This window comes from Schistocerca cancellata, chromosome 2, assembly GCF_023864275.1.
Source record: "Schistocerca cancellata isolate TAMUIC-IGC-003103 chromosome 2, iqSchCanc2.1, whole genome shotgun sequence".
NCBI lineage: Eukaryota > Metazoa > Arthropoda > Insecta > Orthoptera > Acrididae > Schistocerca > Schistocerca cancellata.
The window spans coordinates 51,708,880-51,725,204 of record NC_064627.1 but is presented as its reverse complement, the minus strand read 5'-3'; positions in this window follow the sequence as shown (position 1 = coordinate 51,725,204).

Below are 16,325 nucleotides of genomic sequence, written 5' to 3'. Positions count from 1 at the left end.
CACTTGTATGAATATCAAGAGCTCAGATGGAAACCCAGTTCTAAGCAAAGAACGGAAAGCAGATAGGTGGAAGGAGTATATAGAGGGTCTATACAAGGGCGATGTACTTGAGGGAAATGTTATAGAAATGGAAGACGATGTAGATGAAGATGAAACGGGAGATATGATACTGCATGAAGTGTTTGACAGAGCACTGAAAGACCTGAGTCGAAACAAGGCCCCTCGAGTAGGCAACATCCATTAGAACTACTGACAGCCTTGGGAGAGCCAGTCCTGACAAAACTCTACCATCTGGTGAGAAAAATGTATGAGACAGGCGAAATAGCCTCAGATTTCAAGAAGAATATGATAATTCCTATCCCAAAGAAAGCAGGCGTTGACAGATGTGAAAATTACCGAACTATCAGTTTAATAAGTCACGGCTGCAAAATACTAACGCGAATTCTTTACAGACGATTGGAAAAACTAGTAGAAGCCGACCTCGGGGAAGGTCAGTTTGGATTTCGTAGAAATATGGGAACACCTGAGGCAATACTGACCCTATGACTTATTTTAGAAGTTAGATTAAGAAAAGGCAAACCTACGTTTCTAGCATTCGTAGACTTAGAGAAAGCTTTTGACAATGTTGACTGGAATACTCTCTTTCAAATTCTGAAGGTGGCAGGGGCAAAATACAGGGAGCGAAAGGCTATTTACAATTTGTACGGAAACCAGATGGCAGTTATTAGAGTCTAGGGACATGAAATGGAAGCAGTGGTTGGGAAGGGAGTGAGACAGGGTTGTAGCCTCTCCCCAATGTTATTCAATCTGTATATTGAGCAAGCAGTAAACAAAACAAAAGAAAAATTCGGAGTAGGAATTAAAATCCATGGAGAAGAAATAAAAACTTTGAGATTAGCCGATGACATTGTAATTCTGTCAGAGACAGCAAAGGACTTGGAAGAGCAGTTGAAAGTAATGGATAGTGCCTTGAAAGGAGGATATATGATGAACATCAACAAAAGCAAAACGAGGATAATGGAATGTAGTCAAATTAAGTCGGGTGATGCTGAGGGAATTAGATTAACAAATGAGACACTTAAAGGAGTTTTGCTATTTTGGGAGCAAAATAACTGATGATGGTCGAAGTAGAGACGATATAAAATGTAGACTGGCAATGGCAGGGAAAGCGTTTCTGAAGAAGACAAATTTGTTAACATCGAGTATAGATTTAAGTGTCAGGAAGTCGTTTCTGAAAGTATTTGTATGGAGTGTAGCCATGTATGGAAGTAAAACATGGACGATAAATAGTTTGGACAAAAAGAGAATAGAAGCTTTCGAAATGTGGTGCTACAGAAGAATGCTGAAGATTAGATGGGTAGATAACATAACTAATGAGGAGGTACTGAACAGGACTGGGGAGGAGTTTGTGGCACAACTTGACTAGAAGAAGGGATGGTTTGGTAGAACACGTTCTGAGGCATCAAGGGATCACAAATTTAGTATTGGAGGGCAGCATGGAGGGAGACCAAGAGATGAATACACTAAGCAGATTCTGAAGGATGTACTTTGCAGTACGTACTGGGAGATGAAGAAGTTTGTACAGGATAGGGTAGCATGGAGAGCTGCATCAAACCAGTGTCAGGACTGAAGACCACAACAACAACAACAACAACTTGACTGAAAGTAGTGATGTTTTGATAGGATCCATCCTATGGCATCAAGGAGTGGTGAACTTGGAAATGGAGGGAAATGTGAATAGGGGTTGGTGGTGAGGGGTTGGGGAGGGGGAGGTGATAAGAACTTTAGAGGGAGGCCAATAAATGAATACGGTAAGCAGGTATATATGGGTGCAGATTGCAGTAGTAATGAACACATGAAGAGGTTTACGTTTAGAGCAGCATGAAACTAATCTTGGAACCGACGACGACAAAATTCTGTCATCTGGAAATACCTACGTGCGGCTTTGAGTAAATTTGTTTACAAGCTATCCCTACTCCAACCTCAACTCCAACCCTAGAGTTACCACGTGGGTTTCGTCTCTGCCTTTCTTTCAGTTACTATCGTGACGTTACACTCGTTTATTTTAACGATCTAAATAAATTCATTCACGTTCAGCTGCCTCATTCTGCCTCCACGAGTACCACTCACTGAAATTATCTGGGTCGCAAGCCTTACGATCAAACGTTACGTAGGAATCACAGACCGGTCTGTACTGAAGGCCCAAAATCTATTCATAGGATCGGTGAACTGTAAGTATGTCAAATCCAGAACAATGACGACTATAAATTATTTGGCTCAAATGGTTCAAATGGCTCTGAGCACTATTGGACTTAACATCTGTGGTCATCAGTCCCCTAGAACGTAAAACTACTTAAACCTAACTAACCTAAGGACATCACACACATCCATGCCCGAGGCAGGATCCGAACCTGCGACCGTAGCGGTCACGCCGTTCCAGACTGAAGGGCCTAGAACCGAACGGCCACACAGGCCGGCTACAATTTATTTAAGACAGATCACGAGCAACTAAGGGTGAGATGTTCTAACATGGCTGTTTTTGAGGGTATGGATCATGGAAGCCGTGCAAATACGTGAAACTGAGGGGTTGTTTCGCACGCTCTGAATACGTCCGGGACATGACGAAAGCAGTAATCACTGTAAATAAAAACGCAATGTTACAGTGCATGAAAAATATTAGAAAAATAATTCAATTGTCACGAATTTATTGCGACTGTAAATTGCCTCAAACTTTCATAAAAGCTCTCGCTTACTGTGAGCGTGATGAAAATCTTACTCGAAGAAGATAAATATGAAGTCAGCGATGGTACACTTTAATGACGGTCGTCCTTGATAGTGTCCAATAATATATCAAATTTTTAACAGTTTTTTCTGAAGTAGTTTCAGTAGACAGCTGGGTAAGTGTCTCGCAGCTTCTTAATCAATAGAGTATTCTTTTGGCTTGAAAAGGAACTAAAAAATGTTTTAATTTAATCTCAAAGTTACAAGAAGAAAATCTGTTCGACAGTCATACCAGAGGAATACTCTGAAAATCTGTTTTATCCTTGATAGACAAAGGACTAATTTCGAGATTCTTTTATTACTTCTAGTATTAACTTTTTGTTCTGATGTGCTGGCGTAAAGACGTACTGTATAATCTCATGTGTATGTGTGTGTTAAATGAAGGTGTTGAATGATGCCGGCCGCGGTGGTCTAGCGGTTCTAGGCGCTCAGTCCGGAATCGCGCGACTGCTACGGTCACAAGGTTCGAATCCTGCCTCGGACATGGATGTGTGTGATGTCCTTAGGTTAGTTAGGTTTAAGTAGTTCTAAGTTCTAGGGGACTGATGACCACAGATGTTGAATCCCATAGTGCTCAGAGCCATTTTTTTGTTAAATGATGAAAACTGTGTTTTATAATTTCTGTCAAGATCAAGCCTAAATCTTATACCAATGGAGTACAAATTATTCTGTTAATTCGAGAAGGCGAATTTTAGATGGAGGCGACGATCTTTACGACGGCGCTGCTCAACAATAGGGGTACGTGATTGCGCTCACTACTTTCCTTTGGTGGCCACTAAGATTAATTCCGATGTGTTTTGGCCGAGACATTCAGAACCTGAATCTTGCTTTTCGTATAAAAATAGAAGTCCGATAGAAAAAGAAATATTCTTAAATTTAAATAATTGCATTTCCTTTACCCAGGCCACGGGGAATGATAGAACGTACGGCCCTCTACCCTGATTGTACGTTCGCAATCTCCGAGTGTGCTACGACGTAATTATTTTACGAAAAAGAAAAATTGAGATAGATCTTTCTCATCAGATCGCAATCACTCGCACTCGAATGTACACTCTTTGACATAAAACTCGACCGGCGGCCGGCCGCTTCAGAGGCTAAATCCGCGCCGATCGCGACATGGGACAAAAAAACTGGCCAACTCGCTAATTCTCTAAGTCCGGTTATCTGCACAATCTGGCAACACTGTAGACTGCGGCACTTCCTGGAGGAAAACTTGTCTCAAGATAGAGAGACTCTAGGTTGATTACGCCTGTGGTCTAGCGGTAGCGTGCGTTGTTTCTGTTCATAATGTCAGTGGATCGAGAGCAGTTGGCATAAAATATTTTTATAGCCTCTTCTGTCTGAATGCTGAAGACGTGAATGTAATGGTAGCGCAGATTCAATCTATTTCGCTTTGTGACACACCGATATCAAAATTTTATCTAGTAACGATTTTGCGGCAGATTTCCTGCAGACTGTCCTCCTCTGGACGCCGTATGCGGCAAAGCTCCGGGATCCATTTGCTGGCTACTGGCAGCGGCCGTGGCGACAGCAGCGGCGCTGCACTCCCCCGTTCTTTATCGAAAGCGCCTGCTACCGCTCATCGCTTTTGATGATTTAAAACGCTTTATTATTAAATGTTGCTCCACAGAAAATTTCTACAATTTTCATTCACGCTCAAAAGCAACGGAGACAGACGCCCTGATTAGTAGGCGGGTAATCGGCAAGAGCTGAGTATGGCCCGAAATTAATTTTATAGACTGGGACGAAATTAAACCACCTCACTACATTCGATGAATTTATAAATGCTTCATACCTCGTTTCTTTTCCTTTCAAACTTAATTATTTGTGCAACTTTTGGTCAATGTTTGGATGTTTTCGTCAAGCCAGAGTGAGCATCTGTGGTGAAAGTGTATTACAGTTCTTGTTTCATTCCTTATGGTAAGTCTATGCGATAAACTGTGTGAATACCTTGCAATGCATGCTCTGTAGCAGTGAAGGTACGCTGCACACTTGGAGTTCCATGTATGGGTTCATGAAGTATTTATTGTTGATCGGAAGTGATAGTTAAGGTCATCAGATTTAAACCAGAAAAATTTGTCGTTTTGAAGGTTTCAGAGAACGGAAAGGAATTGCTAACGCCGGTGTTAGAAAACGTCTACAGTTAAATGCTATTGCAAAAATTTAGAAGATGGGAACTATATTAATGAACATGTGCACTTCATAAACCACCTTCTGACATGTTAGACCTATATGACGAACAAAGCTCAAATTTATATCGTTGACAGTCGGTTTGAATCTTTTCAGGACCTATTTTACAGTGAAGCACCTTGGAATTTGCAAAGCAGAAATCCATGATATTAACTTAATTTACTAAGTCGAAATCGGACGAAGATTGATGTTTAAAGGCATTCTTCAGATTTCGCATAAGAAATTTTTACTAGCAGTTTGCAACTCCATTAATTAAAATGGAAAATAAAAGGTTGTAGTCAGCGGCTTCTACCGTGATTCGAACTTACAGTACAAGCACTGCAACGCACAAGGGAACCTCTGAGCTAACGACACACTGGCGGCCAGAGGCGGACTATAGTCACTGCGATGTCGCCTGAGCCACAAAACGCAACCTTAAACACACAAACAGAGGAGGTGGAGATTACTGTTTTAACGTCCCGTCGACAACGATGTTATTACAGACGGAGCACAAGCTCGGATTAGGGAAGGATGGGGAAGGAAATCGGCCGTGCCCTTCCTAAGGAACCATCCCGGCATTTGCCTGAAGCGATTTATGGAAATCATTGAAAACCTAAATCAGGATGGCCGGGCGCGGGATTGCACCGTCGTCCTCCCGAATGCACACACAAACAGGTGTTACTTATGTGAAGAACGCCGTTCTTGGAGTCCAGAAATTAAATATACTTTCTAATTGTGTCATCTTGCAGTGGATTATATCGTACGAGTCTTCGATGTGGAAAACGAATGTCAAGTGAATTTAGCGAGGTAACGCCGACCTACACCCGGAAGTAAATGCACTATCAGAGTGTTGACAAATACTTGCTACGACGCTGCCATTTCTCGGCTCTCTGACGAGGCAGCTCTTCAGCGAAATGCTTGCCGTGATTCTCCGATACGGTTCTTCAGAGTGGAGACGCGCGCGCACGTTTGGTTTTTATGCGGCGTTCTCCCCTGATGGTTTCTGACGTCGCCTTGTGGGCTATGTATACATATGAGACATTCAATTATCATTAATCCAGAATGATACAAGTTTCAGCTTCCGGCGTGGAAGGAGGCTGTTGACGCCGACAGTATATCATTTCAACGTAGGGAAAGCAAAACGGATCATTCAATGTTTCTCATTCAACATAAAGCATGTGAGATAAATTTCCGTAACGTTCATAATCATCTAAAAATACAAACGAAGTAAAAATACACCGGAAGCTTATTCGAATTGAATATAATGTAAGATACCAAACGCTTTGCACCTCGATGTCGAATTTGTCCACTTGCAATCGTTTGCAGCATGCACATAGAATGTCATGATTACCACGAGAATGAAGAAATATGTTGGTAAGGATGGAAGCAAGAAGAGACGCTGTCAACAAATATTCTATTCCTCATGGCATTCATTTCATTTGACACGTAAGAAGAGGTAAAGCGGGAATTTACTTTCGTTAACACGAAAGATATGCCGCGCATATTGATAACGAGGAAGTCTGTGTCTTCATACGTTTCCTCCTTGAAATCTGTATGCTCTATTATATACTAAGTAGCCCGATCATTGTTTCAGTAATGTTACCCTCTTGTTTGACCCCGTAACGATGAACACATTCCAAATGCATGTCTCTGCGTGAAAGTAGCTGTTCGAACCCTTCCTGGGTTGTTTTTTGTGTTTTATTGCTTGGAATTCCTGAAGCAGACCACTGTGCCTTCCCCCCTCGTGGGTTAGGTCTCAAAACTAAACCGCTTTGTATCCAATGGCATAATTTATTCATACAGCATCAGCATAAGACTCTTGCGAGTGAGAGAATGACAATAACAATCGTAACAAGAACAAGCAAATAATGAATGATGTTTATTCCAACGCAGAACGAGAATGGCTTTAAATATAAAAATCTATATCTATATCCATATCTATTGATCTTTGAGTTGGCACAATGCAAATATATTCTTAGCATTTAGTTACTGAATTTAGTTCTGGATGTTTGCAGAGAAAAGGAAAAGTCGGTACTTCTCGCTAGTGTAATATAATGTGAACCAGCAACTACCCTTTCCTTAGAACACGACTCAAGCAGGTCCTCAAGTAGGCACTGCTGCATTCTGTTCCCTGACATTGCTCTGATGACGGTTAATGCAGATAGTTCCGATTATGAAATACAAAACGTATTGCAGGTTAGTTCCTAGGATAGTAACATTAAATTTGCGTTGTAGACGGCACATGAACGTGACGACTATCCATATTACTCATCAATATAAAAAGACAATATTTTGGGAATTTAGCAGGATTACTCAAAATGAATTCTGAAATTGGGTGACTGACCGCACAGGTGCTAAACGTCGTCAAGAGTATACGATGTCCTAATCGCATTAGGAATATGAAGATCGTCTTCGACAGCTTGCAACTTTCACATTGCTATCTCCACCCTACTCCAGACAGCTGTCGATGTTATGGAAGGCCTTCAAACCGACAACAGACCACATATTGAAAAATACAAGCGAATTCTCTTGCAGCGTAAGCTTATTGTAACTAATCTAAAAATTATTGGAGAGGAACATTGTCCTATTCAAAAAAAGTAAAATGTTACACACTGTTGTCGTCAAACGGACATTATCTATGTCCTGTCTTGTGTCCTACTCATCTATAATATCAAGTGTACTATGAAAATGACTATATATAATGGATTATAAGGTAATGCATTGATACCAGATGGTGGGGGCCGGCCGATGTGGCCGTGCGGTTCTAGGCGCTTCAGTCTGGAACCGCGTGACCGCTACGGTCGCAGGTTCGAATCCTGCCTCGGGCATGGATGTGTGTGATGTCCTTAGGTTAGTTAGGTTTAAGTAGTTCTAAGTTCTAGGGGACTGATGACCTTAGAAGTTAAGTCCCATAGTGCTCAGAGCCATTTGAACCATTTGAACTATTTAACACAAAATGACATTAAATATTTAAGTTATTCACGAGCAGCTAGTTGAGAATATGTATGAACATTAAATGACACGACGAACCGTCTTGTTCTGCATATGGATTCAAACCCAGCTCATGCAGACTAAGCAAAGATTTCGTGACTGACGGAAACTAACAGCCATTCCTGATTAGGCATACAGAGAGTGATATACCTCGATTTTAGACAGTATCAGTTAGCAAATATCAACTTTAAATTGCATAACGCAAACATTTTTAACAGACGCGAATTCCTACCCAGCATCTATTGTCCCTGTTAACGAACTACGAGAGATGTTAAATATTGCTTCTTCACAAGTAACTTACTTGAAATGCCGTGAGGTAAAGCTGTGTGTTGGACACGGATTCGAACCCGGAACCTAATCGGATTGCTATCGAAGCACAGTCAAATGTGACATATCGGAATTTCGCGGCAGTAACTAGATGTTTTAACTGAAATGACGAGACGAAACATTAATTTTTTCCTTCCCAGGACTCCAACCCGGCATCTATCGCTGTTATATTCTAGAGAAAACTAACGTTAAATATGGGTTTGTTGCACCAGCAGTGACATGTGAGCATGTTTGAACTGAAATAATATGACGAAGAGTTCAGCGCTCACTGGGAATAGAGCCCCACACATATCGTTGTTGACTACACACAAAGAGACGTCAGCTACCGAATTTTTCTCCACCAGCTGCTCAGAATAGCATCTTGAACTTACAGTCATCTCGCAAATAGTTCTGTGTCTCACTGGGAGTTAAAAACGTCAGATATCGTTAGTGTTGACAGCGAATGAAAATACATTAAAAATCAAAATTATTATCCACCAGCAGATAGGTGTTCTCATGCTAGAGCTTGATAATACATAATTAAATCTTTAGTGCCGGGCCAGGATTCGATCCCATTCACGCATAATATGTGAAGGTGTTGAGGAATCTACAGTTTTGAACAAACAACAAATTGTAGCGGAGCTGTATGGCCACGAAGGGATCAAATTCCGCGTTAAGGGCGGTCTGAGTTGCATTCCCAGTTCAGAACCAATTTTATCGACATACAGAAGCTCAAATAAAAGATGGAATAAGTGTCCTGTGACCATACATAGCGTTTGTGTCGTCACTTGAAATAAATAACTAGTATAAGAAAGGTTACTGGTGATAGAGTTTCTACATGTCGCCACTCCAGACTTTATTGTGGTTCAACCTACCGTCTACTTGGTAAAGAAGGAATGTCATCTTTAATGCGAATTTTCAGACCACGCAGCCATTATATCTACTTCACTTGGTGTAGCCAGGAGAGAATGGAATCTGTCTCTCCCTATCTAAAATCATTGATAGAAGTGGGAATCGAACCCAGACCATAGGTATAACAACCTACCATCCGTCCAACAGACCACGAAATCCTCTTCTCTGCGAGTCATTTTTCTATCGTAACGCAGTTGCGCCACACTGGATGAGAATTCTGACACACAGGCTCCCTGTAGTAATTTGCAGCATGTTCAGTAAATTCATTTTCTTGGTTGACCGAATCACCATGAACTACCTGCCTCGGCTACCCAGTGCATACATTCGACTATTTTGTAATCACAGAAATAAAATCACGTTACTGCCACCTACACACAACTGCCAACATTGTAGGATGCAGAAGTTTAAATAGGAAGTGTTCCTTTCCACTTGAGCTATTCTATTGCGCTATCTGTTACTAGAAAACGTCGTTCAGTCCAAAAGAAAAGCTGTAACTGTTTGTCTCTCAGAAGTCAAGACCTGGCCATATGCATAATCTCACAGTGCTGTGGAATCCAAAAGTTCTGGAGGAATAGTTGCCGAGCTCTGGAGCTGTTGTAGCTCCGTGTCAGCTTGTAGCATAGATAAGATGTCGCGAGTTCGAATACATTCAGTGCTACATTTTTTAAAACTCAATTCTGCTCTCTGCTAAAGTTATCAATCTAATGGAACTTTGAACATAATTCCCTTCACTTCTCAACCCAAAGTAGTCGCATGTGGAAAAAGGACTAAGTACTGTGACATTTTGTTCTATTCAGGTTTAATAGACAGCAGGCAGCAGATGCATCTCGAAGATGTGCAGGGAGAGCGCATCGTGCCATAATATGTCAGAAAAGTATTTTCTACATTAGCCGTCGTGTGGTGGTGATATTTTATTCTTCTTCACACTTTGATTGACAGCTTTAACTCAGAACAAATTTTCTACATGCATGTAATCAATAAACTGCATGTGCATAATCAGACTGTCATAGGTAACATCAGAGAATTCTCATATATCGTTGATGATTAATTTCTCTCTCATGTTTACTATTGTTTTAACAACACTAAAGGAAACCTTACGAAAATTGTGCACTGTATTATAAGAAATGAAATAAAACTAACCATGATAACCTTACGACGAAAGTATCTGTACACAAGCATGCCTCTATCGACGCGAATTAGTAAAATACTACTCACTTAGATTTTGATTGGGTCTGTGTTTAATTGGTATGCTGTGTCATACTCAAGAGGTATGCAAATGTGGCATTTCATAAGTATAGTTACGTATTCCTAGAAACCCAAAATTCGCTTGTCAGCAGCGGAAAGAGGCGTTACCTGTTGTGCAGCATTGTAAGTTTTTCAACATTGCACTATGAGCTGAAAGCATTTTCTTGCGATTTCCTTATTGATGTTTGATCTGACTGCTTGTAGCTCTTTCACAGAAGGGATAAAAACGTTTCAGTCAGTGAGACTGGAACTGCGAACCGTAACAGACGCTGTTTCACAGGTCAGCACGTTACCACAGAGCTGGCGAGGAGGTATGGGTCTCAGCTTCCTATTACGACGGCAATAGTAACTAGAACTCGTAAACCGCTATTTAAAGGTCGAGATTAGTTGCGATTTCCACCTGCAACGACTTTCCTGGGCTGAAAACCGTAAATTTTCAATCTTTTGTCACCCTTCAAGCTATAATAACTCAGATTATTCAATGGAAATGACAGGTAAAATCAAGTGAACTTTGAGGCTTAATTCCGTGCACACCAGGAAGTAACTCGTCGATCACAGAGTTGCCAAACATACGTTGCCTTGTTGCCAAATCTCAGTTACAGTACCAGCAGGAAGAAGACGAACCGATGTGATCCTACAGCGGTCAGGGAAGTGACCATAGCTGGTGTCTCCAAGTCGCGGCTGCTACGGCCTGGAATACGTAATGCGTCTGATTCGCTTTCTGTAACTAGATTTAGGGACTGGAGCGTAGTTACTAATAATACTCAGAACTGACTGCAAACTGAGCATCATAAATCAGTAACTCTCATTGTTGTTTTTATATTTCTTTCGTAAGTGCACTCAAAACTAAGAAAGTCATTCACAGGCGTTTTCGTGCCTCGCCGATAGTCGAGCACAACATACAAATAAAAATAAAAATTAATGTGTGTGTGTGTGTGTGTGTGTGTGTGAGAGAGAGAGAGAGAGAGAGAGAGAGAGAGAAATAAAAAGCAATGAGAGACAGTGTAAAAAATTGTTGTAAAGAAATTGAATAATGGTATTTAAAGAAATCTTTCATTAAAATGACACGTTCCACATCATTACGAAATGTCGTATTCATGATCTATGGAACAAGAGTTAATCTAATGTAATCTAATCTAATCTAATCTCATCATATTGATGATTAGCCATGAAGAGTCATGAATTACCGAAAGTTTTGCCAATACCAGTAACCAAATCTAAACTTGAAAATAAAAGACGACAATTTTTGTAATAAACCGTGACTCCCATCAAGACCCTTTCATCCCTGTTATCTAACCACGAAAGATGTCTGATATACCTCCATTCTGAAGTAACAAAGTGTTCATGCATTTAAAGATGAAGTGCATGATGTGAAGTTCTGTGACGGAGATACGAACCCAACACGTAATCCGATTGTTAACTAAGAAAAATCAAATGTTACGTATCGGTTTTTCTTACGAGCCGCTAGGTGTCTGAATCTAAAATAAGGATACAAACTTTGGTGCCTAAGCGACAATCGAACTGCACACCTACCGTGCATCCACGAATATAGCTTAAGTATCAGTTGCTTACTCATGAACAGTAAGATGTGTGCGTGTTTGACCAGAAATAACGACAACTGTTGCGATTGTTGGTAACACATGAACAGACATTGAAATTGCGCGTTAATTTTCACTAGCAGGTGGGTGTGCACTTGATAAAGCTAGAAATGAAATTATGAATATTTTTGTACTGGATCAGGTTTCAGACCCACATACTTACCTTTGGAGGAGACCTAGAGAAGATTGCAGTCTTGAGAAAAGGAACGAAATGACTGAACTATACTGTTCCGAGAGATTCAGATCCTCGAAAGAGGAGATACGAATTCGAATCACAGTCCAGCACCAAATTTTTAAACGTCTCTAGTTCAATCAAGTACAAGTAAAATAAGAGCCCTGTCCCTTTAAATGGCTATCGGTTCATCAAATAATATAAAATTTTCTGATGTAAGTAAGCTTACTGGCGACTGTATTTCTTTTTATCATGACTTCCGCTGTGTCATTTCCCAACGTAAACCGGCTCTGCCCAGTTGGTAATGAAGGAACGTGATGTTTAATGCGGATTCTGGATTATAACGTCTTTCTCTTGAGGTTACCAGAGGTAAAATAAATCTGTTTGTGCCTCTTAAAAGTAAATGCCTGAACCCACGCATTGCACCTGTGATAGCTCGTTCCACCAGACCATTGTGGCCACATTACCCAGCCCCAGGAGTGTGCTGTAACGGATGATGTGCTTAGCTTACAAAATTAGTCACGGTGGAAAAAATGCGAGTCTATTAAATGGTCAAGTAGAAGCAAGCTTCTGACGCAGAGATTATGCTATTCTCATGTCAGCAGGATGTAAAGACTCTTCTAGGCATCATAGGCTGGATGTGAAGCCATTTTGATTTTTCACAAATTCAGCAAATTTCTTAGTTCGAGAAAATCCACTGTGAAGTGTGAAGTTGCCGGATAATTCGATTATTACTGTTATTATTAATATCATTTTATTAATACTGCTGCTGTAACACAAGTGCTTGAACATCATTTAGTGCCTTTTGGTCACTATAGAAGTAATTTCCCTAGAACAGGTTCTTTCCCTGTCTACGGAATCCTTTTCATGTTAATATCAATCACCAGCAATTACTCGTAGATTACATTAAAAGTAAAGTAATTGACGAAGACGTTACTTGGTAAGAAAAACGCACTGCCTTTCTTCATTTACTTTCGCCTAGTAATGGCTATCGAGTGCTGACAAACCAAAAGGCAAGAGATCTTACTGCCTTCCGATATACGTTGCTGTTAGTTCTTCCACATGATTTGGTCGACATGACCTGTTTCAAGTAGTGTATGACACTACTTGACATTCTCGTTCTGCGTTGGAATAAACATCATTCATTATTTGCTTGTTCTTGTTACGATTGTTATTGTCATTCTCTCACTCGCAAGAGTCTTATGCTGATGCTGTATGAATAAATTATGCCATTGGATACAAAGCGGTTTAGTTTTGAGACCTAACCCACGAGGGGGGAAGGCACAGTGGTCTGCTTCAGGAATTCCAAGCAATAAAACACAAAAAACAACCCAGGAAGGGTTCGAACAGCTACTTTCACGCAGAGACATGCATTTGGAATCTGTTCATCGTTACGGGGTCAAACAAGAGGGTAACATTACTGAAACAATAATCGGGCTACTTAATATATAATAGAGCATACAGATTTCAAGGAGGAAACGTATGAAGACGCAGACTTCCTCGTTATCAATATGCGCGGCATATCTTTCGTGTTAACGAAAGTAAATTCCCGCTTTACCTCTTCTTACGTGTCAAATGAAATGAATGCCATGAGGAATAGAATATTTGTTGACAGCGTCTCTTCTTGCTTCCATCCTTACCAACATATTTCTTCATTCTCGTGGTAATCATGACATTCTATGTGCATGCTGCAAACGATTGCAAGTGGACAAATTCGACATCGAGGTGCAAAGCGTTTGGTATCTTACATTATATTCAATTCGAATAAGCTTCCGGTGTATTTTTACTTCGTTTGTATTTTTAGATGATTATGAACGTTACGGAAATTTATCTCACATGCTTTATGTTGAATGAGAAACATTGAATGATCCGTTTTGCTTTCCCTACGTTGAAATGATATAATGTCGGCGTCAACAGCCTTCTTCCACGCCGGAAGCTGAAACTTGTATCATTCTGGATTAATGATAATTGAATGTCTCATATGTATACATAGCCCACAAGGCGACGTCAGAAACCATCAGGGGAGAACGCCGCATAAAAACCAAACGTGCGCGCGCGTCTCCACTCTGAAGAACCGTATCGGAGAATCACGGCAAGCATTTCGCTGAAGAGCTGCCTCGTCAGAGAGCCGAGAAATGGCAGCGTCGTAGCTAGTATTTGTCAACACTCTGATAGTGCATTTACTTCCGGGTGTAGGTCGGCGTTACCTCGCTAAATTCACTTGACATTCGTTTTCCACATCGAAGACTCGTACGATATAATCCACTGCAAGATGACACAATTAGAAAGTATATTTAATTTCTGGACTCCAAGAACGGCGTTCTTCACATAAGTAACACCTGTTTGTGTGTGCATTCGGGAGGACGACGGTGCAATCCCGCGCCCGGCCATCCTGATTTAGGTTTTCAATGATTTCCATAAATCGCTTCAGGCAAATGCCGGGATGGTTCCTTAGGAAGGGCACGGCCGATTTCCTTCCCCATCCTTCCCTAATCCGAGCTTGTGCTCCGTCTGTAATAACATCGTTGTCGGCGGGACGTTAAAACAGTAATCTCCACCTCCTCTGTTTGTGTGTTTAAGGTTGCGTTTTGTGGCTCAGGCGACATCGCAGTGACTATAGTCCGCCTCTGGCCGCCAGTGTGTCGTTAGCTCAGAGGTTCCCTTGTGCGTTGCAGTGCTTGTACTGTAAGTTCGAATCACGGTAGAAGCCGCTGACTACAATCTTTTATTTTCCATTTTAATTAATGGAGTTGCAAACTGCTAGTAAAAATTTCTTATGCGAAATCTGAAGAATGCCTTTAAACATCAATCTTCGTCTGATTTCGACTTAGTAAATTAAGTTAATATCATGGATTTCTGCTTTGCAAATTCCAAGGTGCTTCACTGTAAAATAGGTCCTGAAAAGATTCAAACCGACTGTCAACGATATAAATTTGAGCTTTGTTCGTCATATAGGTCTAACATGTCAGAAGGTGGTTTATGAAGTGCACATGTTCATTAATATAGTTCCCATCTTCTAAATTTTTGCAATAGCATTTAACTGTAGACGTTTTCTAACACCGGCGTTAGCAATTCCTTTCCGTTCTCTGAAACCTTCAAAACGACAAATTTTTCTGGTTTAAATCTGATGACCTTAACTATCACTTCCGATCAACAATAAATACTTCATGAACCCATACATGGAACTCCAAATGTGCAGTGTGCCTTCATTGCTACAGAGCATGCATTGCAAGGTATTCACACAGTTTATCGCATAGACTTACCATAAGGAATGAAACAAGAACTGTAATACACTTTCACCACAGATGCTCACTCTGGCTTGACGAAAACATCCAAACATTGACCAAAAGTTGCACAAATAATTAAGTTTGAAAGGAAAAGAAACGAGGTATGAAGCATTTATAAATTCATCGAATGTAGTGAGGTGGTTTAATTTCGTCCCAGTCTATAAAATTAATTTCGGGCCATACTCAGCTCTTGCCGATTACCCGCCTACTAATCAGGGCGTCTGTCTCCGTTGCCTTTGAGCGTGAATGGAAATTGTAGAAATTTTCTGTGGAGCAACATTTAATAATAAAGCGTTTTAAATCATCAAAAGCGATGAGCGGTAGCAGGCGCTTTCGATAAAGAACGGGGGAGTGCAGCGCCGCTGCTGTCGCCACGGCCGCTGCCAGTAGCCAGCAAATGGATCCCGGAGCTTTGCCGCATACGGCGTCCAGAGGAGGACAGTCTGCAGGAAATCTGCCGCAAAATCGTTACTGGATAAAATTTTGATATCGGTGTGTCACAAAGCGAAATAGATTGAATCTGCGCTACCATTACATTCACGTCTTCAGCATTCAGACAGAAGAGGCTATAAAAATATTTTATACCAACTGCTCTCGATCCACTGACATTATGAACAGAAACAACGCACGCTACCGCTAGACCACAGGCGTAATCAGCCTAGAGTTTCTCTATCATGGGACAAGTTTTCCTCCAGGAAGTGCCGCAGTCTACAGTGTTGCCAGATTGTGCAGATTACCAGACTTAGAGAATTAGCGAGTTGGCCAGTTTTTTTGTCCCATGTCGCGATCGGCGCGGACTTAGCCTCTGAAGCGGCCGGCCGCCGGTCGAGTTTTATGTCAAAGAGTGTACGTACCCTCTGGATG